The sequence below is a fragment of the Salmo salar genome, chromosome ssa05 (assembly GCF_905237065.1).
Source record: "Salmo salar chromosome ssa05, Ssal_v3.1, whole genome shotgun sequence".
NCBI classification, from domain to species: domain Eukaryota; kingdom Metazoa; phylum Chordata; class Actinopteri; order Salmoniformes; family Salmonidae; genus Salmo; species Salmo salar.
The window spans coordinates 5,183,083-5,204,441 of NC_059446.1; the positions used below are offsets into that span (position 1 = coordinate 5,183,083).

Below are 21,359 nucleotides of genomic sequence, written 5' to 3' on the forward strand. Positions count from 1 at the left end.
GATTGTGTCGAGGCACAGATCTGGGGAAGGGTACCAAAACATTTCTGCAGCATTGAAGGTCCCCAATAACATATTTGCCTCCATTCCTAAATGGAAGAAGTTTGGAATGTCAAGACTCTTCTGGTGCTGTTCGCCCGGCCAAACTAAGCAGTCGGGGAGAAGGTTTTTGGTCAAGGGGGTCCAGACGGAAGCCACTCCTCAGTGAAAGGAACATGACAGCCCACTGGGAGTTTGCCAATTGGCACCTAAAGGACTCTGACTATGAGAAACAAGACTCTCTGATCTGATGGAACCAAGATTGAACTCTTTGGCCTGAATGCCAAGTGTCACGTCTGGAAGAAACCTGGCACCATCCCTACGGTGAAGCATGGTGATGGCAGCATCATGCTGCAGGGATGTTTTTCAGCAGCAGGGCCTGGGAAACGAGTCAGGATCGACGTAAATATAAACGGAGCAAAGTAGAGATCCTTGATGAAAACCTGCTCCAGAGCGCTCAGGACCTCAGACTGGGGCGAAGGTTCACCTTCCAACAGGACAACGACCCTAAGCACACAGCCAAGACAACGCAGGAGTGGCTTCGGGACAAGTCTCAATGTATTTGAGTGGCCCAGCCAGAGGCCGGACTTGAGCCTGATCGAACATCTCTGGAGACCTGAAAATAGCTGTGCAGCGATGCTCCCCGTCCAACCTGACAGCTTGAGAGGATCTGCAGAGAAGAATGGAAGAAACTCCACAAATACAGGTGTGCCAAGCTTGTAATGTTATACTCAAGAAGATTCAAGGCTGTAATCGCTGCCAAAGGTGTTTCAACAAAGTGTTGAGTAAAAGGTATGAATGCTTATGTAAATGGGATCTTAAAGTGTCTGCTTTGTCATTAAGGAATGTAGATTGATGAGGGGGGAAAAAAACACCATTTAATCCATTTTAGAATAAGGCTGTTACGGAACAAGTCAAGAGGTCTGAATACTTCCTGACTGCACCGTCGGTCTCATCTTTTCTACTTTATCTGTTTTCATCCAGAAAATGTATTTTCAATTGTTTGGACTTAGGCGACCCGCCCAAGGGTTATTATAATGACAGAGAAATTCCTGGTTACAAATGGGCCTTGCATTATGGTCCTCCTTTCGCTGTTACAAATGGCATTGGATGACGAGTGTCGGCCCCTCACACTGCTCCAACCTGACTATCATGTCTTGGACACGTCGACGGTTTCTATAGTAGCCTTTATGCTTGCTGATGTCACTGTGTTGTCTAGCCTAATGTTTGGCTGGAGTCTACATCACTCAGTCCTGGGTCTGGCTCTGCATCCACAGCCACAGTTAGGCACTGTCCTCCCACGGGGTCTGGCTCTGCATCCACAGCCACAGTTAGCCACTGTCCTCCCACGGGGTCTGGCTCTGCATCCACAGCCACAGTAAGGTACTGTCCTCCCACGGGGTCTGGCTCTGCATCCACAGCCACAGTTAGGCACTGTCCTCCCACGGGGTCTGGCTCTGCATCCACAGCCACAGTAAGGTACTGTCCTCCCACGGGGTCTGGCTCTGCATCCACAGCCAGTTTGCCACAGTCTTCCCACGCCTCCTGTTCCTTAGTCCTAGCTAAGCTACTGTCAATAGATCATCCTATGGATTTAATGGACTGCCATTCAGTTGATAAGCTACACTGCACAAAAAATATAAAGGCAACGATGTAAAAGATTTTACTTGTTAGTTTATTTAAGGAAATCAGTCAATTTATAAAATGAATTAGGCCCTAATCATTGGATTTCACATGACTGGGAATACCGATATGCATCTGTTATTAAGGGCGTGGATAAAAAGTCAGTATCTGGTGTGACCGCTTCATGCAGCGCGGCATCTCCTTCACACAGAGTTGGTTGTGGCCTGTGGAATGTTGTCCTACTCTTCAATGGTTGTGTGAAGTTGCTGGGTTATAGGCGCGATCTGGAACATGCTGTTGTGTACTCCGATCCAGAGCATCCCAAACATGCTCAATGACGTGTCTGAGTATGCAAGCAATGGAAGAACTGGGACATTTTCAGCTTCTGGGAATTTTGGACAGATCCTTGGGACATGGGGCCCTGCATTATCATGAAACATGATGTGATGGTGGCAGATGAATGGTACGACGATGGGTCTCACGATCTCGTCACGGTATCTCTGTGCATTCAAATTGCTTCAAATTGCTATCGATAAAATGCAATTGTGTTCGTTGTCTGTAGTTTATACCTGCCCATACCATAGTTTCTAGGATTTTTATTTCAGTTCATGAAACATGGGCCAAACACTACATGTTGTGTTTATTTTTGTTCAGTATTCATAGCAACAGTGAGAAATATAGATGAAGGCTGAATAATGAAGCAACTAGAGCCCTCCTGTAACCCACCCCAGTGCTGGCCTCCTGTAACCCACCCCAGTGCTGGCCACCTGTAACCCACCCCAGTGCTGGCCACCTGTAACCCACCCCAGTGCTGGGCCTCCTGTAACCCACCCCAGTGCTGGGCCTCCTGTAACCCACCCCAGTGCTGGTACTACTGTCACCCAGTGCTGGCCTCCTGTAACCCACCCCAGTGCTGGTTACTTGGCCTCCTGTAACCCACCCCAGTGCTGGCCTCCTGTAACCCACCCCAGTGCTGGTTACTGGCCTACTGTACACCGGCCTCCTGTAACCCACCTCAGTGCTGGTTACTTGGCACCCTGTAACCCACCCCAGTGCTGGTTACTACTGTCACTGGGCCTCCTGTAACCCACCCCAGTGCTGGTTACTTGGCCCCCTGTAACCCACCCCAGTGCTGGTTACTACTGTCACTGGGCCTCCTGTAACCCACCCCAGTGCTGGTTGTCACTTGGCCTCCTGTAACCCACCCCAGTGCTGGTTACTGTGGCCTCCTGTAACCCACCCCAGTGCTGGTTACTTGGCACCCTGTAACCCACCCCAGTGCTGGTTACTACTGTCACTGGGCCTCCTGTAACCCACCCCAGTGCTGGGCCTCCTGTAACCCACCCCAGTGCTGGGCCTCCTGTAACCCACCCCAGTGCTGGTGCATATTAAAACAGAAATATACCGTATGATGGATAAAGTAGGTAGATGATTGTACCTGAAGAATGAAGACTTAGGTCAATGGGCTCCATAGATATTACCTTTCATGAGGCTTGAATGATTGAATCAATGTGAGCTGTGCGACGTGTGATGGCTACGGATTACTTTTGAAGTGGTGCTCCTGAACGGTCCTTGTGTGTGTAATGGCAGCAGGGACCGGCCTTAGCCCCACGCTAGTGAAGCCTATCGCTTAGTGACCATCTCTCACCAGGGAGGTTCCCCTCTTCGTATCCGTCTTCCAGCCTTTCATTTCATCTCCTTCTCCCTGTTCATCTTACATTACTATTCCTGTGGGGGGGCGTTTGGACTCTGGGGGCGCCGTTTGGAGTCACGCCTTGAGTCTGGGGGGGCGCCGTTTGGAGTCTGGGGGGGATGGGGCGCCGTTTGGGACATAAATGCTAATCTGATTGGACAGCGGCAATAACCTGTTCTGTGGTGTTGCTCAGATTAGTATTTATTGTACTTGTATCCAGAATGAATATTTGATGCCGAACCATATGTCACCTAAAAGTGTCTTGTCTACATTCCTTCTCTCTACAGACATGTCCTTTTCCTGTCTAGCTATGGCCCAGTCTCCCTACGTCACTGTCTTGCTTTGGCAGCAACTCAGGCCTCTGCCACATTATTTCAGGGCCATAGTCATCCAATTCAATGCAACATGCTCCTTTTTCAAAACAACTTTCCCCTTCACTGGTCCTTTCCTCCGCCTCTGTCTGTCTGAGGAACACAGATCTTTAGAACTCTGATGCTGTCACTATGGCGATGGAGACCAGCTCTGACAGGGGATTGGCTGCTCAGCTGGTCTGATAGAGAGAGGAAGCCGACAAGGACGAGCGGGGACATGTGTCCACCTTGCGCCCCCCGGTACCATGGCAACGAACTTGATTGTGGAAAAGATTGTGCAGAGGGGAAGAGAGAGAGGGCTAGCCTGCTAGGAGAGACAGACAGACAAGCTGCTATTACAGCATGGGGCTTGAGTTAGTCATCGCTGGCTGGCTTGATGGACTTCTATCAACTATTTATTTCTCTCTCTCCCTCTTTCCCTCTGTCCCTCGTGTCCCTCCCTCGCTCTTCTCTATCCCTCTAGCTTCCACCCACTCCCTTGTCCTCCCACTACCCTTCATACCCTCTGTCCCTCTTTCTACCCCACTCTTTCATCCCTCTTCCATCTCATCTGACTGATTTTCAGTTTAGGACGTGTGTCCAGGTAACCAGAATAAAACTGCTCTTTTTTGAAAGTCTGTAGCTCCCTCTAGCTTCCACCCACTCCCTTGTCCTCCCTCTAGCTTCCGCCCACTCCCTTGTCCTCCCTCTAGCTTCCGCCCACTCCCTTGTCCTCCCTCTAGCTTCCGCCCACTCCCTTGTCCTCCCTCTAGCTTCCGCCCACTCCCTTGTCCTCCCTCTAGCTTCCGCCCACTCCCTTGTCCTCCCTCTAGCTTCCGCCCACTCCCTTGTCCTCCCTCTAGCTTCCGCCCACTCCCTTGTCCTCCCTCTAGCTTCCGCCCACTCCCTTGTCCTCCCTCTAGCTTCCGCCCACTCCTTGTCCTCCCTCTAGCTTCCGCCCACTCCCTTGTCCTCCCTCTAGCTTCCGCCCACTCCCTTGTCCTCCCTCTAGCTTCCGCCCACTCCCTTGTCCTCCCTCTAGCTTCCGCCCACTCCCTTGTCCTCCCTCTAGCTTCCGCCCACTCCCTTGTCCTCCCTCTAGCTTCCGCCCACTCCCTTGTCCTCCCTCTAGCTTCCGCCCACTCCCTTGTCCTCCCTCTAGCTTCCGCCCACTCCCTTGTCCTCCCTCTAGCTTCCGCCCACTCCCTTGTCCTCCCTCTCGCTTCCGCCCACTCCCTTGTCCTCCCTCTAGCTTCCGCCCACTCCCTTGTCCTCCCTCTAGCTTCCGCCCACTCCCTTGTCCTCCCTCTAGCTTCCGCCCACTCCCTTGTCCTCCCTCTAGCTTCCGCCCACTCCCTTGTCCTCCCTCTAGCTTCCGCCCACTCCCTTGTCCTCCCTCTAGCTTCTGCCCACTCCCTTGTCCTCCCTCTAGCTTCCGCCCACTCCCTTGTCCTCCCTCTAGCTTCCGCCCACTCCCTTGTCCTCCCTCTAGCTTCCGCCCACTCCCTTGTCCTCCCTCTAGCTTCCGCCCACTCCCTTGTCCTCCCTCTAGCTTCCGCCCACTCCCTTGTCCTCCCTCTAGCTTCCGCCCACTCCCTTGTCCTCGCTCTAGCTTCCGCCCACTCCCTTGTCCTCGCTCTAGCTTCCGCCCACTCCCTTGTCCTCGCTCTAGCTTCCGCCCACTCCCTTGTCCTCGCTCTAGCTTCCGCCCACTCCCTTGTCCTCGCTCTAGCTTCCGCCCACTCCCTTGTCCTCCCTCTAGCTTCCGCCCACTCCCTTGTCCTCTCTCTAGCTTCCCCCAACTCCCTTGTCCTCCCTCTAGCTTCCGCCCACTCCCTTGTCCTCCCTCTAGCTTCCGCCCACTCCCTTGTCCTCTCTCTAGCTTCCGCCCACTCCCTTGTCCTCTCTCTAGCTTCCGCCCACTCCCTTGTCCTCCCTCTAGCTTTCGCCCACTCCCTTGTCCTCCCTCTAGCTTTCGCCCACTCCCTTGTCCTCCCTCTAGCTTTCGCCCACTCCCTTGTCCTCCCTCTAGCTTTCGCCCACTCCCTTGTCCTCCCTCTAGCTTCCGCCCACTCCCTTGTCCTCCCTCTAGCTTCCGCCCACTCCCTTGTCCTCGCTTCCTCCCTTGTCCTCTCACTAGCTTCCGCCCACTCCCTTGTCCTCCCTCTAGCTTCCGCCCACTCCCTTGTCCTCGCTCTAGCTTCCGCCCACTCCCTTGTCCTCGCTCTAGCTTCCGCCCACTCCCTTGTCCTCGCTCTAGCTTCCGCCCACTCCTTGTCCTCGCTCTAGCTTTCGCCCACTCCCTTGTCCTCGCTCTAGCTTTCGCCCACTCCCTTGTCCTCGCTCTAGCTTCCGCCCACTCCCTTGTCCTCCCTCTAGCTTCCGCCCACTCCCTTGTCCTCGCTCTAGCTTCCGCCCACTCCCTTGTCCTCGCTCTCCCTTGTCCTCTCACTAGCTTCCGCCCACTCCCTTGTCCTCCCTCTCCCTTGTCCTCTCACTAGCTTCCGCCCACTCCCTTGTCCTCCCTCTAGCTTCCACCCACTCCCTTGTCCTCGCTCTAGCTTCTGCCCACTCCCTTGTCCTCCCTCTAGCTTCCGCCCACTCCCTTGTCCTCTCTCTAGCTTCTGCCCACTCCCTTGTCCTCCCTCTAGCTTCCGCCCACTCCCTTGTCCTCGCACTACCCTATCATACCCTCTTCACTCTTTCATCCCTCTCATCTCATCTGACTGATTTTCAGTTTAGGACGTGTGTCCAGTTAACCAGAATAAAACTGTTCTTTTTTGAAAGTCTGTAGCTCTCTATATTCTCATTCTGTGTGGCTGTGGGTGGCTGCATCCCATTCTGTGTGGCTGTGGGTGGCTGCATCCCATTCTGTGTGGCTGTGGGTGGCTGCATCCCATTCTGTGTGGCTGTGCTGTGTTGATATATGTACAGTACCAGTCAAGTTTGGATAAACCTACTCATTCAAGGGTTAGGTTGTGGAATAATAGTGAAGACATCAATAGTATGAAATAACACCTGGAATCACGTAGTAAACAAATCCCAAATTCTTCTGTTATGATGGAGGTGTAGATTTTAAATCCAAAGTCGAGAGGTCTGGAGGGCTGTAGCTGAAACACTACAAATGCAGAGATGGTGAAATATCTGAATTTAAAAAAAATTCTTCGTTACTCTGTTTATTTTGCCTGTGGAAGCCTTGGCATACGTCAGCGAGTGACGGGTTAATCCCGGGGGTAATGCAAAACCAAATGTGATCTAGTTTTAATCTCATCTAAATGCGTAATTAAATCAAATTTATAGCACACGCAATGTGTCATGGGAAAGATTTTTTTCATCCCGACGCTTTGTCTATTTCACGGCCACCATTATAAACCAGGGAGCTGTCACTAACAGGCTGTCAGACTTCCTTCCACCAGACCTGCTCCTTGATCTCTCCCTGTTGAACTCTAGCCTTATTGATTGGCTGAGCTGGCAGGTAGATTAAATATGGTTTCCACCTTGCCGTGGTAATTATACCGGCTAAGAAATGTTCAGCTCATCGTATCGTGTGTGTGTGAGTGAAAGCTTTGCATTGAATTACACACACACGTTTGTTTATATTAGTAAGCGTGTACATTTGAACTCGGTTCACCTTTTTGGCATCAGTATTTCACGGTGCTGTGTAACATGGTGCTCATCTCTCTGTGCTGTGAAATGGCCCTATGCTGTAGCCCATTTAACCTTCCCTGTGGCTCAGTTGGTAGAGCATGGTGTTCGCAACGCCAGGGTTGTGGGTTCGTTTCCCACGGGGGACCAGTACGGAAGAAATGTATGCATTCACTACTGTAAGTCGCTCTGGATAAGAGCTTCTGCTAAATGACTAAAATGTAAATGTTATTTTATCCAGGTGAGTCAATTAACAATGTTCTTATTGACCGTGACGGCCTAGTATGGTGTGATGCACAAAGCAGTGGACTGCCTTCCAAATGGCACCGTGTTTATTGACCAGAATCCCGTTGGGCTCTGGCACAATAGAGAAAAGGGTAGCTTAGACTCTCCCTGTGTCGTCACGTGCTGGTTGGTTCCCTCAGTCAGTAATGTGCTGAATTATCATCTCACAGCCCCACTGAGCCCCACAGCCAAGCAGGCTCTGTGTGTGTGTGTGTGTGTGTGTGTGTGTGTGACACACTCAACCTGGTGCAGATGTGAGGAGCGAGACAGCTTTCCAATTAGTCCTGCTTACCCTCCTCAAACTTATAGCCCTATTTGGTGAATGAAATATAATTATATTTGGGTAAATTAGAATCCAACAACGTGCATTGGATCCCAGAGGATAGCACTTTAAAAGCATGAATTAAAACACTGAGTGGTCCTTGGTGAATCATGTGGCATTAACCATCCTCTATAACGGTGGCTAGGTCTCTGGACTGTAGTAGGGAATAGGGTGTCATTTAGAACACACGTTAGTCTATCCTCTATAGCAGTGGCCTTCCAGCATTAGGGTACATCCTGCACGTGTCATTTCGTTCTATGGGCACAAGAACTGTTCCAAGCTAAGGGGGAATCAGACTAGTGTAGAGTGGGACAGAGAAAGAGATCTGTTTTTCTTCTGTAGGTGTCTGGAGATGCAAGGTCTCCTTGGGTTTAAAGAGATATACTGTTACTTCTCTCTCTATTCCCTCTGTACTGCACTACTTTTGACCAGGGCCCTTTAGGGCTCTCTTTCAGCCTCCCTCATGGCTCACTATTCCCTATGTAGTGCACTATTTTGGGCTAGACAATCTGGACCCTCTCTTCCTAAAATGATCTGCCGCTATTGTTGCGCAACCCCGTATTTACTAGCCTGTTCAACCTCTCTTTCGTATCGTCTGAGATTCCCAAAGATTGGAAAGCTGCCGCGGTCATCCCCTCTTCGAAGGGGGAGACACTCTAGACCCAAACTGCTACAGACCTATATCCATCCTGCCCTGCCTTTTCTGAAGTATTTGAAAGCGAAGTGAACAAACGGATCACCGATCATTTCGAATCCCACCGTACCTTCTCCGCTATGCAATCTGGTTTCCGAGCTGGTCACAGGTGCACCTCAGTCACGCTCAAGGTCCTAAATGATATCATAACCGCCATCGATAAAAGACAGTACTGTGCAGCCGTCTTCATCGACCTGGCCAAGGCTTTCGACTCTGTCAATCACCACATTCTTGTCGGCAGACTCAACAGCCTTGGTTTCTCTAATGACTGCCTCGCCTGGTTCACCAACTACTTCTCTGATAGAGTTTAGTGAGTGAAATCGGAGGGCCTGTTGTCCGGACCTCTGGCAGTCTCTATGGGTGTGCCACAGGGTTCAATTCTCGGGCCGACTCTTTTCTCTGTATACATCAATGATGTCGCTCTTGCTGCTGGTGATTCTCTGATCCACCTCTACGCAGACGACACCATTCTGTATACTTTTGGCCATTTGGACACTGTTTCCAAACGAGCTTCAACGCCATACAACTCTCCTTCCGTGGCCTCCAACTGCTCTTAAATGCTCGTAAAACTAAATGCATGCTATTCAACCGATCACTGCCCGCACCCGCCCGACTAGCATCACTACTCTGGACGGTTCTGACTTGGAATATATATGTGGACATCTATAAATACCTAGGTGTCTGGCTAGACTGTAAACTCTCCTTCCAGACTCACATTAAGCATCACCAATCCAAAGTTAAATCGGCTTCCTATTTCACAACAAAGCCTCCTTCGCTCATGCTGCCAAACATACCCTCGTAAAACTGACTATCCTGCCGATCCTTGACTTCGGCGATGTAATTTACAAAATAGCCTCCAACACTCTACTCAGCAAATTGGATGCAGTCTATCACGTAGCACGCACTCCAGTAGGTATATTTCACTGGTCATCCCCAAAGCCAATTCCTCCTTTGGCTGCCTTTCCTTCCAGTTCCCTGCTGCCAATGACTGGAATGAATTGCAAAAATCACTGTAGCTGGAGACTCATCTCCCTCACTAGCTTTAAGCACCAGCTGTCAGAGCAGCTCTCTCAGATCACTGCACCTGTACATAGACAGTTCCAACCTACCTCATCCCCATATTTGTTTTTGTTTTTCTGCTCTTTTGCACACCAGTATTTCTACTTGCACATCATCTGCACATCTATCACTCTATCACTCCAGTGTAAATTGCTAATTTGTAATTACTTCGCCACTATGGCCTATTTTTTTTGCCTTACCTCCTTACTTCGTTTGCACACACTGTATACATATTTTTCTATTGTGTTATTGACTCTACGTTTGTTTATTCCATGTGTAACTCTGTTTTTGTCGCACTGCTTTGCTTTATCTTGGCCAGGTCGTAGTTGTAAATGAGAACTTGTTCTCAACTGGCCGACCTGGTTAAATTAAGGTGAAATACAACAAAAGAAATACATCCTGGTGTTACTGTCCTGGGGCTTACTATTACGGCCTCTTGAACTCATATTTTTTTACTGTAATTTTTTTCCCCACTAATCCTAATGAACTCGGCAGGCAGACTGGCCCTGATCACGTCTTACAGGGATAACTTGGGTTTTTGACAATGAAGCCCTTTTTATACAGTGCCTTCAGAATGTAGTCACAATTCTAACATTTTGTGTTAAAAAAAAATAAAATACTATCCTGATTAGTTAAGTATTCAACCCCCTGAGTAAATATGTGTTTGAATCCCCTTCGGCAGTGACGACAGCTGTGAGTCTTTCTGGGCAAGTCTCTAAGAGCTTAGCACAGCTGGATTGTACAATATTTTGACGTTCTTCTTGATTATCTAGATAGCCATTGTCATGTCTTGCCGTAGATTTTAAAGCTGCTGTATGTACGTTTTTTTTTGGGGGGGGGGTGACCTGACCAAATTCACATAGAAATGTTTGTTATAGATCCGTCATTCTTATTGAAAGTAAGTTTAAGAAGCAGATCTGTTCTGTGCACTGAATCTATGGTTCCCATCAATTTTTTTCCGTGTGTGCATCTTTTACTTTTAGGTTTTGTACACCAGCTTCAAACATGTTTAAGCAAAATAACACAACATTAGCCGTGTAGAAAATGCAGGAAATTCGCTTCGACAAAAAAACATTTTCCTTCAGCTCCATGGCAGGATGTGTGGAATTGCAGGAGATTAACTTTGAAACTGCAGAAAGTTTTGTCTACTACCAAGATGCGTACCTATTGTTTGGTCTGTGAAAAGTTCTTCGCCACTCAACCCTTATGGTGGGTCGCGACTCAAGGCACCTCAATTGGTGGGTTTGGGAAACCCTTGTCGTGTGTGTGTGTGGAACCCCTGGTCTAGTGTGTGCTAGAAGCATCAGCAGTGTATTTTCTTGTAATGATGTTTGTTTGCTATCGCGTGGCTGTGTTCCTGGCCACCGTGTGAACCCCTTCCAGGCCTCTATTTCCCCCACTGAAATAATGGAATAGATCCTAACATTCTCTCCTTCCCATCCAGAGCAGCCCCATCACTGTGTGTTATCTAGGCTGATATCAGACAATCCGGAAAGATGGAATGAGGAGGGGTGGATAGAAGGAGAGATGGCATGAAGAGGGGGGTGGATGAAAAGGGGGGGGGTCGATGAAAAGAGGGGGGGTGGATGAAAAGGGGGGGTGGATGAAAAGGGGGGGGTGGATGAAAAGAGGGGGGGTGGATGGATGGAAGGAGAGATGGAATGGAGGGGGAGGATGGAAAAATATGGAATGAGGATGGACGGAGAGGATGGATGGAGAGATGGAATGAAGAGAAGGGTGGATGGATGGAAGGAGAGATGGAATGGAGAGGGTGGATGGAAGGAGAGCTGGAGAGGGTGGATGGAAGGAGCGGAGTTAGAGGGGTAGGACAGTGAAAGAAATAAAGGACAGGTTATACAGCAACCTTTGGAAAATCCTTTGCGTTGTCCGTAACAGCAGACTCCTACATTATCTCAGTGAAAACAAGGTACTGAGCAAATGTCAAATTGGCTTTTTACCAAATAACTGTACAACAGACCACGTATTCACCCTGCACACCCTAATTGACAAAAAAAAAAAAAAACAAAGGCAGTCTTCTCATGCTTTGTTGATGTCAAAAAAGCCTTCAACTCAATTTGGCGAGAGTCTGCTATACAAACTGATGGGAAGTAGTGTTGGGGGGGAGAAACATTTGACATTATTATAAAATCCATGTAGACAAACAAGTGTGCAGTTAAAATTGGCAAAAACCCCCACATTTCTTCCCACAGGGCCGTGGGTTGAGACAGGGATGCATGTCAAGTCCCACCCTCTTCAAAATATATATCAACGAATTGGCGAGGGCACTAGAACAGTCTGCAGCACCCAGCCCTCACCCTACTAGAATCTGAGGTCAAATGTCTACTGTTTGCTGATGATCTGGTGTGTCTGTCCCCAACCAAGGAGGGCCTACAGCAGCACCTAGATATTCTGCACAGATTCTGCCAGACCTGGGCCCTGACAGTAAATCTCAGTAAGACAAAAATAATGGTGTTCCGAAACAGGTCCAGTTGCCAGGTCCACGAATACAAATTCCATCTAGACACTATTGCCCTGGAGCACACAAAAACTATACATACCTCGGCCTAAACATCAGCGCTACAGGTAACTTCCACAAAGCTGTGAACGATCTCAGAAACAAGGCAAGAAGGGCCTTCTATGCCATCAAAAGGAACATAAAATTCGACATACCAATTAGGATCTGGCTAAAGATACTTGAATCAGTTATAGAACCCATTGCCCTTTATGGTTGTGAGGTCTGGGGTCCGCTCATCAACCAAGAATTCACAAAATGGGACAAACACCAAATTGAGACTCTGCATGCAGAGTACTGCAAAAATATCCTCAGTGTAAAACACCAAATAATGCAGAGCAGAATAAGGCCGATACCCGGTAATTATCAAAATCCAGAAAAGAGCCGTTCAGTTCAATAACCACCTAAAAGGAAGCGATTCCCAAACCTTCCATAACAAAGCCATCACCTACAGAGAGATGAACCTGGAGAAGAGCCCTTAGCAAGCTTGTCCTGGGGCTCAGTTCACAAACACAAGCAGACCTTACAGAGCCACAGGACAGCAACACAATTAGACCCAACTAAATCATGAGAAAACAAAAAGATAATTACTTTACACATTGGAAAGAATTTACCAAAAAAACTGAGCAAACTAGAATTCTATATGGCCCTAAACAGAAACTTAAGAAAGCTTTGACTATGTACAGACTCAGTGAGGATAGCCTTGCTATTGAGAACGGCAGACCTGGCTCTCAAGAGACAACAGGCTATGTGCACACTGCCCACAAAATGAGGTGGAAACTGAGCTGCACTTCCTAACCTCCTGCCAAATGTATGACCGTATTAGTCACATTTCCCTCAGATTACACAGACCCACAAAGAATTCAAAGACAAATCCAATTTTGACAAACTCCCGTATCTACTGGGTGAAATACCAGTGTGCCATCGCAGCAGCAAGATTTGTGACCTGTTGCCAGAAGAAAAGGGCAACCAGTGAAGGAGAAACACCATTGTAAATACAACCCATATTTATTCTTATTTATTTTCCCTTTTGTACTTTAACTATTTGCACAACATTGCAACACTGTATATAGCCATGACATTTTAAAATGTATTTCTTTTGGAACTTTTGAGTATCATGATTACTGTAGTTCAAAAAAATATATAATCATATTTCACTTGCTTTGGTAATGTAGACATGTTTCCCATGCCAATAAAGACCCATAAATTGAATAGATAATCAATGACTGAACCTGAGTGGCTAGAATGATAGAAGGATGAGAGCTAGTGAGTTTTCTTCCACCATCTTTCCTGGTGTCTGTACCCTTGGTGGAAAATAGGCTTTGTGTTCCAAATGGGTCCTTATTCCCTATATTGTGCACTACTTTTGACCAAGGCCCATAGAGCAGAGTGGTCCATTCAGGCCAACTTCACTGTAAATTGGAGTGATGCCATGTTTCATGAGCTTTATCACCACCACCATGCTGGATCAATGAGTCAGTCAGGTCTTCGATTAAAGACATCCTCTAGCGATTTTTGAACTTTTACTGTTTAAAAGCGATTGGCCAAGTATAAATTCAGCAAAGTACACACACTAAAGGGTAAAACCATTTTTTTTTTTTTTTTTTTGTGTATAATATATATTTTACTAGTAACTTTGGAATAGGGCATTCAAGGACTTGGTGTGATGGAAATGTGAGGTCATCGGCCTCTCCTTTTTGCTTTAGGAACAATAGAGAGCAATGGACAAGAAACGAGGAAAGCCCCCACCCACTTGTGCGACGTCATGACATACCTGCACCACCTATTGAGCTGTGCCTTTTTTTTGTTGTTCAGTAAATCAGGTGTTAAATGAGGTGAAAAGGAGACTGGAGTGCCACAAACTCTGTCTGAAACAACCTTTTTGACTTTCTACTGATCCTAAAATAACGCTGGAGTTGAAGGCTGGATACCAAGAGGATTTACTCATTTTAGATTGTACAGAGTACAGACCCTACTGATCCGAAGTTCAGCTGATGTGACTCATTATATAGTCTCGAGTGAAAGGCAATGTCCTTACAATACTTTGATGGACAAGTCATTGATCCTTATGTGTGATACAGACCCAAACCCTTTTAGGCCAAAACCCTGCAACGTTCTAGCCTCCTATTCCTTTAGATCATAACCCCTGCTGCGAGGTGAGTGACAAAAGTAAGATGGCCAACTCTTTTGAACCCTGTTTGTCCTATTCCTTCAGACTCTAATGGCCAGGCAGTCCACTAGCCCTGTATTCCTGCCATTTAAAAAAAGGTTTTTCTCTCTGCGTTTCCTGTTCATGTCTACCCAAACCCCCAGTATTTAATCCCAGACCTCTGCTTCTAGGCTGTTCCTTTAGACGTCGTTGTTCTCCCTCCTCTACGGGGTGTCAGCAGGCTAAGTGTTAGTGGCTGTTAGGTCTGGCTCTATGCTTCTGTGGTCGGTTGATACGCTGCGAGGGATCCTGGCCGGAGAGAGACAAACAGCCAGCACCTCCCAGACACAAGCTATATCCCAAATAGCAGCCTATTCCCTATATAGTGCACTTTTTTTTTGTTGACCTGATTTCATAAGGGCCCTGGTCAAAAGTAGTGCACTATAAAGGGAGTTGGGTGCCATTTGGGACACAGACATGAGCTTATATAAAGAGATGGCAGATGTGTATAAGGTAGTAACATGGCTATATACAGGGAGTCCCAGTACCGAGTCGATGTGCAGCGGTACGAGGTTATTGAGTTAGCCCAGATCTATATGTACATATCTAAGTGACCTGGCAACAGAATAGATGTGTGGGATTATGTAGTGTTGGGATGTTGTAGGTATGTGTGAGTGTTTTGGTTAGAGTCCAGTGTGTGCAAAGTCGATGCAAGAGAGTTAGTGCAAAAAAGGGTCAATGCAGATAGTCCGGGTAGCCATTTGATTAACAAATCAGAAGTCTTGTTTAGCAGTCTTATGGCTTAGGGGTAGAAGCTGTTCAGGGTCCTGTTGGTTCCAGACTTTGTTCACTGGTAGTCTATGGATTGGGTGGCCTTCCTCTGACACTACCTGGTGTAGAAGTCCTGGATGGCAGGGAGCCCCGGTGATGTACTGGGCTCTATTCACCACTACCTGGTGTATAGGTCCTGGATGGCAGGGAGCCCCGGTGATGTACTGGGCTCTACTCACCACTGTCTAGCGCCTTGCAGTCAGGGGCCTTGCAGTTGTCGTACCAAGCGCTGATGCAGCCAGTAAAGATGCCCTCAATGGTGCAGCTGTAGAACTTTTTGAGGATCTGAGGGGGACGAGCCGCTGACGTGCCCCCCACAACTGTGTGGGTGTGTGTGGCCCATGTTTAATTACTTAGTAATGTGGATACTGCTCAGTCCTACCACTGTGGTGTCGTCAGCAAAGTTGATGGTGTTTGGAGTCGTGTGAGGCCACGCAGTCGTGGGTGAACAGGGAGTACAGGAGGGGACTAAGCACACATCCCTGAGGGGCTAACCAGCATGTCGGATGTTGTGCCTAACCTCACCAACTGGGGGCGGCCTGTCAGGAAGTCCAGGATCCAGTTGCAGAGGGAGGTGTTCAGTCCCAGGCTTGATCTTAGTGATGAGCTAATTCTATATTTTATCTTTATTTAACTAGGCAAGTCAGTTAATAAAAAATCTTATTTACAATGACGGCCTACCACCGGCCAAACCCAAACCCGGATGATGCTGGGCAAATTGTGTGTGCTGCCCTATGGGACTCCCAATCACGGCTGGTCGTGATACAGCTTGGAATCGAACCAGGGTCTGTAGTGACGCCTTTTAGCACTGAGATGCACTGCCTTAGACCGCTGCGCCACTCAGGAGTTTAGAGGGGACAATGGTGTTGAATGCTGAGCTGTAGTCAATGAATTCTTACATAGGAATTCAAAGGACCTGCTGTGAGAATGCATTAGTTCTCATCCACCTCACATTTCTCCATTTTTATTTAGTTATATGCTGTTCTTTTTGAAAAATACATTTTGTCCGACTATTTTCCAACTGGGTGCATGACCTTCAAACAACCACTCACAAAGACCCCATCGTCACCCACAGAGCCATTTTCTCCCTGTCAATTGGCAGAAAGCAGAGTTTTAACCTCTTGGGGCTAGGTGGGACGCTAGCGTGCCACCTGTGGTGCACTCCATCAACAGCAGGTGCATTTCAAGAGCGGCAAATTTGAATCCAAATAAATGTCAAAATTCAAATTTTTCAAAAATACAACTATGTTACACCATTTGAAAGATAAACATCTCCTTAATCTAACCACGTTTTACGATTTCAAAAAGGTTTTACGGCGAAAGCATAAATTTAGAGTATGTTAGGACAGTACATTTACAAGAGTTGTGTGTAATGTTTTGTCAAGTCAAAGACAGGGTCACCAAAACCATAAAACCAGCTAAAATGATACACTAACCTTTTACAATCTCCATCAGATGACACTCCTAGGACATTATGTTAGACAATGCATGCATTTTTAGTTCTATCAAGTTCATATTTATATACAAAAACAGCGTTTTACTATGGCATTGATGTTGAGGAAATCGTTTCCCTCCAATAACCGGCAGTCAAGTCAGCGTCAGAAATTAAATAATTAAAATTAGAAAACATTGTTAAAATATTATATTGTCATTTAAAGAATTATAGATTTACATCTTTTGAACGCAATCAACTTGCCAGATTTAAAAATAACCTTACTGGGAAATCACACTTTGCAATAATCTGAGCACTGTGCCCAGAAAAATACGCGTTGCGATACAGACTAGACGTCATGTTGGGGAGATCTAAAATCGAAAATACTATGTAAATAATCCATTACCTTTGATTCTCTTCATCAGATGTCACTTCCAGGTATCACAGGTCCATAACGAATGTAGTTTTGTTCAAAAAAGCTCATCATTTATGTCCAAAAATCTCCGTCTCGTTAGCACATGATGTAAGCCAGCCGGACTTCTCGTCATGAACGAGGGGAAAAAATATATTTCCGTTCGTTCAAACATGTCAAACGTTGTATAGCATAAATCATTAGGGCCTTTTTTAACCAGAACATGAATAATATTCAAGGTGGACGAATGCATAGCCTTTTATAACGTATTGGAACGAGGGTACCCAACATGAAGTAGCGCGCCAGGTGTCTAATGGGACATCACCGTTCCATGGCTCTTGTTCGGTCAGATCTCCCTCCAGAAGACTCAAAACACTTTGTAAAGGCTGGTGACATCTAGTGGAAGCAATAGGAAGTGCCAAAATATTCCTAAACCCCTGTGTCTTTCAATGGGATAGCTTTAAAGTCAATACAACACATCAGGTATCCACTTCCTGTCAGAAAATGTCTCAGGGTTTTGCCTGCCAAATGAGTTCTGTTATACTCACAGACACCATTCAAACAGTTTTGGAAACTTTAGAGTGTTTTCTATCCATATATAATAAGTATATGCATATTCTAGTTACTGGGTAGGATTAGTAACCAGATTAAATCGGGTACATTTTTTTTATCCAGACGTGCAAATGCTGCCCCCTAGACCCAACAGGTTAATACCAGACACAAACCTACATTTCAAACATAGCCGCAGTTTTTTTTTTTTCATTGGCAAAAACTATTTGGGACATTTACATGTAAGTCAGGCCATAATATTGCAGTCTGTTTTAGTTTTTTTGTTGGTAGGAGAGAGAGGACTATATTGTCTCCAATGTGAGAGGAGAATTGTCCTATGGGTCCTGGTCAAAAGTAATGCATTATACAGGTAATAGGGTTCCATTTGCGACGTGGCAGAAATCTGTGATGAGTAAAGGGGGGGGGGCGGACCACAATAGGAGTCCTGGCCACGTCTTGGCATGGTTCAGAGCACACACATCTGTCGCTCCCTCAAGTCTTTCAACACTCCAATCCATATTGCAAGGACGAGCACTGATGACAAACACTAGGGCTCCTTCCCTTATGGCACCCTGTTCCCTATATTGGTCACTGGTCAAAAGTAGTGCACTACAATGGACAGGGTGCTATTTGGGATGAACCTTAGTCATTTAGCAGACGCTCTTATCCAGAGCGACTTACAGTAGTGAATGCATACATACATTTTCATCTCATTTCATAATTTTTTTTTTCTTCTCTGTACTGGTCCCCCGTGGGAATCGAACCCACAACCCTGGCGTTGCAAACGCCATGCTCTACCAACTGAGCCACAGTTGGATGTGGATACTCTCATGTCGTCATTGGGAGCCACAGCTAAAGATCGGCTTTACCACCCCCGAACCCTAACACTGGAAGCTCTTCTCTTCCCAAACCATTCCTGGAAGCTATTTCTCTCACCTGAATAATTTATTTTATTTTATTAGATCAGAAACAACTGTTTCCCCCTCAACTCCTCGTCTCTGGTATCCTGCAGATGTTCCCTGCATGTTGCTTCTTAAACCTTGAGGTATTTTCAAAGAACCCGTTTGTTGTTAAGGAAGGCAACACTGGGGGAAGATGATATTGCTGTTGCTGTAAAAATAGTCTGTGTAAGGCTAGGCTAACCCAGAAAAAAAAATCCGCTGGGACACAATCAGTTGTGTTAAACAGACCATTTTATTTTCTGTAGAGGAAAAACTAATCTCTAATCTAGGAAAGGATGGCCCAGGGAATTTACTTACCAGTTCCTTGCACTCTAATCTCCTGAAATGTATTGTAATTGATTTTTAATTAATATCCTAGAGAAAATAAATAAATTTGTCTCCCAAATGGATAAGTTTCAGCCAAGATGAATTTCCTCTGACCCCCCCCTCCCTCCCCTGCTAATTTACCTGTTAGTTTAGATTCCTTTCTACACACACAGCCTTGCATAGCCCCTGTCCCATTATAATACCCTGTTCTGCTCCTGGTGTTGTGGGGCCATTTTGTGATATTGACTGCATCCCAAATGGCAGCCTATTCCCTTTTTTATAGTGCACTACCATGGGACTGTGGTCAACATTTAGTGTGCTATATAGAAAATAGGATGCCATTTAAGTACACAGCCATGCTCTCTAAACAAAGTAATGCACAACCTGTTTCTTTAGCCTTTTTTTTTCCCTTTGTTGGGACCCGAAAGTGCATTGTTTTGTGCTTGTTAAGATGTGCCACTGCTTAAAATGTCCTCACACAGGACAGGGAGAGACTGTGTGTTAGATTAATGATAGGGAGAAGGCTTACGGTGTTGCTTCAGGGTAAATGCATTCTTTCACTGGTGGACCTGATTTTTAATTCACAATTTGTAGGGCCTTAGGAAATCTGCGTTGTGAAAGAAATCACGGAATCCAGATATTAAAACGGAATTCAACAATATAAAAAAATATATATGTATTGAACTTCAACAGGAAATCAACAAAATGTATTGAACTTTATAAGAAAATTCAATAATTTGACCAAATGAATCATAAGACATGAACAATATGTATCAGTGAGTGGGATTTTTATGCAACTTTATGAAATGCAACAGGAGTCTGTCTGCTTATAGCCCAAATCACCCAGAGACGACGTGGGTCAATTCACATGAACTCCCTAGTGTTTTCCAACTTCATGCCATGAGAATCCATAGTAAGCAGTTGTTTTTACCTTCGTTATGTGGCCCTTGTTAAGGTAAATCAAAATGAATACAATTATGTCCAATGGGAACTTGTGAGCTCTAAACAGTTATGCTAGCGCACAAGTGTGAGGACAGTTGTAGCTAGTACCCCCAAGTAGTTTATAAAGAATTTAGCTAGTCTAGTTCTTTCTACAGAACAGTAGAAATCTGAGTTCTAGTTTCCCAGCCGTAGCCTGCCTTCCAAATCAACACAGGTAGGCATAACATGGTTTACAAATATGTATTATTTGGCAAATAAAAGCTTCTTTTGTTTTGATATCGGCTTATGTCTACAACCAAACAACGAGCTCATCGTAGTGCACGTTGAAGGGTAACTACACCCCCCCAAAAAAATATAATAAAAAATTCTGCTGTTGATTTAGAACATCCAAATTTCCTTTTTTTCTTATATATATATATATATAATTTTTAAAAACTGTTACATTTATTTTTATTTTTAGTGGAAACCTGGAAAAACTAAATGGAATTTGGGAAAAAACTAAATGGAAAATTAGGCAAAGAAAATGGATTTGTATAGGGCTCTAGATTTGGGTTGTGTAATACATCATGTATTGCTAGCTTCATTTAGTGCTTTTAGTGTATTTAGTGATGTTGTATGCAGTCTTGGTGCCATTTTATGATTTCATGTCTGACTGTTTAGTGATGGTCTCCTCTTCCCACTGACCCTCTGGTCTCCTCCTCTTCCCACTGACCCTCTGGTCTCCTCCTCTTCCTCCTCCCACTGACCCTCTGGTCTCCTCCTCTTCCTCCTCCCACTGACCCTCTGGTCTCCTCCTCTTCCTCCTCCCACTGACCCTCTGGTCTCCTCCTCCCACTGACCCTCTGGTCTCCTCCTCCCACTGACCCTCTGGTCTCCTCCTCCCACTGACCCTCTGGTCTCCTCCTCCCACTGACCCTCTGGTCTCCTCCTCCCACTGACCCTCTGGTCTCCTCCTCCCACTGACCCTCTGGTCTCCTCCTCCCACTGACCCTCTGGTCTCCTCCTCCCACTGACCCTCTGGTCTCCTCCACTTCAAGTAGGATCCCTGAATTCCATAATAGATGAACATGTCTGTCTATAATGTATTTATATAATCCATCTAGTTTTCTGAACATATTGGAACTCCCTGTTATATGCTGCTGTGTTTGTCTTCGTCAAATAACATCTGTAAATATTTTAAATAGACGCTCTAAAACCTAAAGAATATTTATAGTCAGCGTACTCATATATTATTTTATATTCATGGCTGAAACTCCCATGATTCTATTTCGCAAAACCACGCCAACCATCACCGATGTTGCAGCTCCAGCGGCCATTACACCCTTTCCTAACAGTCTATATTTACGTAGTGAATTACTTGTAAACGTCAAACTTTTTTTTAATAGTTCCAATAGGCCTACAGTGTTGTTGGACGGTTGCTTGGACAGTTTCAAAAGGCTGTATTTGCCTGTTATTGTGGAAAACAACACTATTTCAGATGCAGCAGGGTTAGCTAATTAGCTAGCTAGCATTGCTAATGTTAGCGTTAAAGATACAGCCTTCAATCATGAGACTACG

General features: G+C 46.2%; 1 protein-coding gene and 1 non-coding gene across 3 annotated transcripts in view; both read left to right on the forward strand.

Annotated features, from left to right (window-relative positions):
• ctnna1 (catenin (cadherin-associated protein), alpha 1) overlaps positions 1-21,359 on the forward strand; it is a 247,642-nt gene that overhangs the window by 76,673 nt on the left and 149,610 nt on the right. The gene's annotated exons all lie outside the window — the stretch shown is intronic.
• On the forward strand, positions 7,424-7,498 carry trnaa-cgc (transfer RNA alanine (anticodon CGC)). The gene has a single exon. It is a non-coding gene; the product is annotated as a tRNA-Ala (tRNA).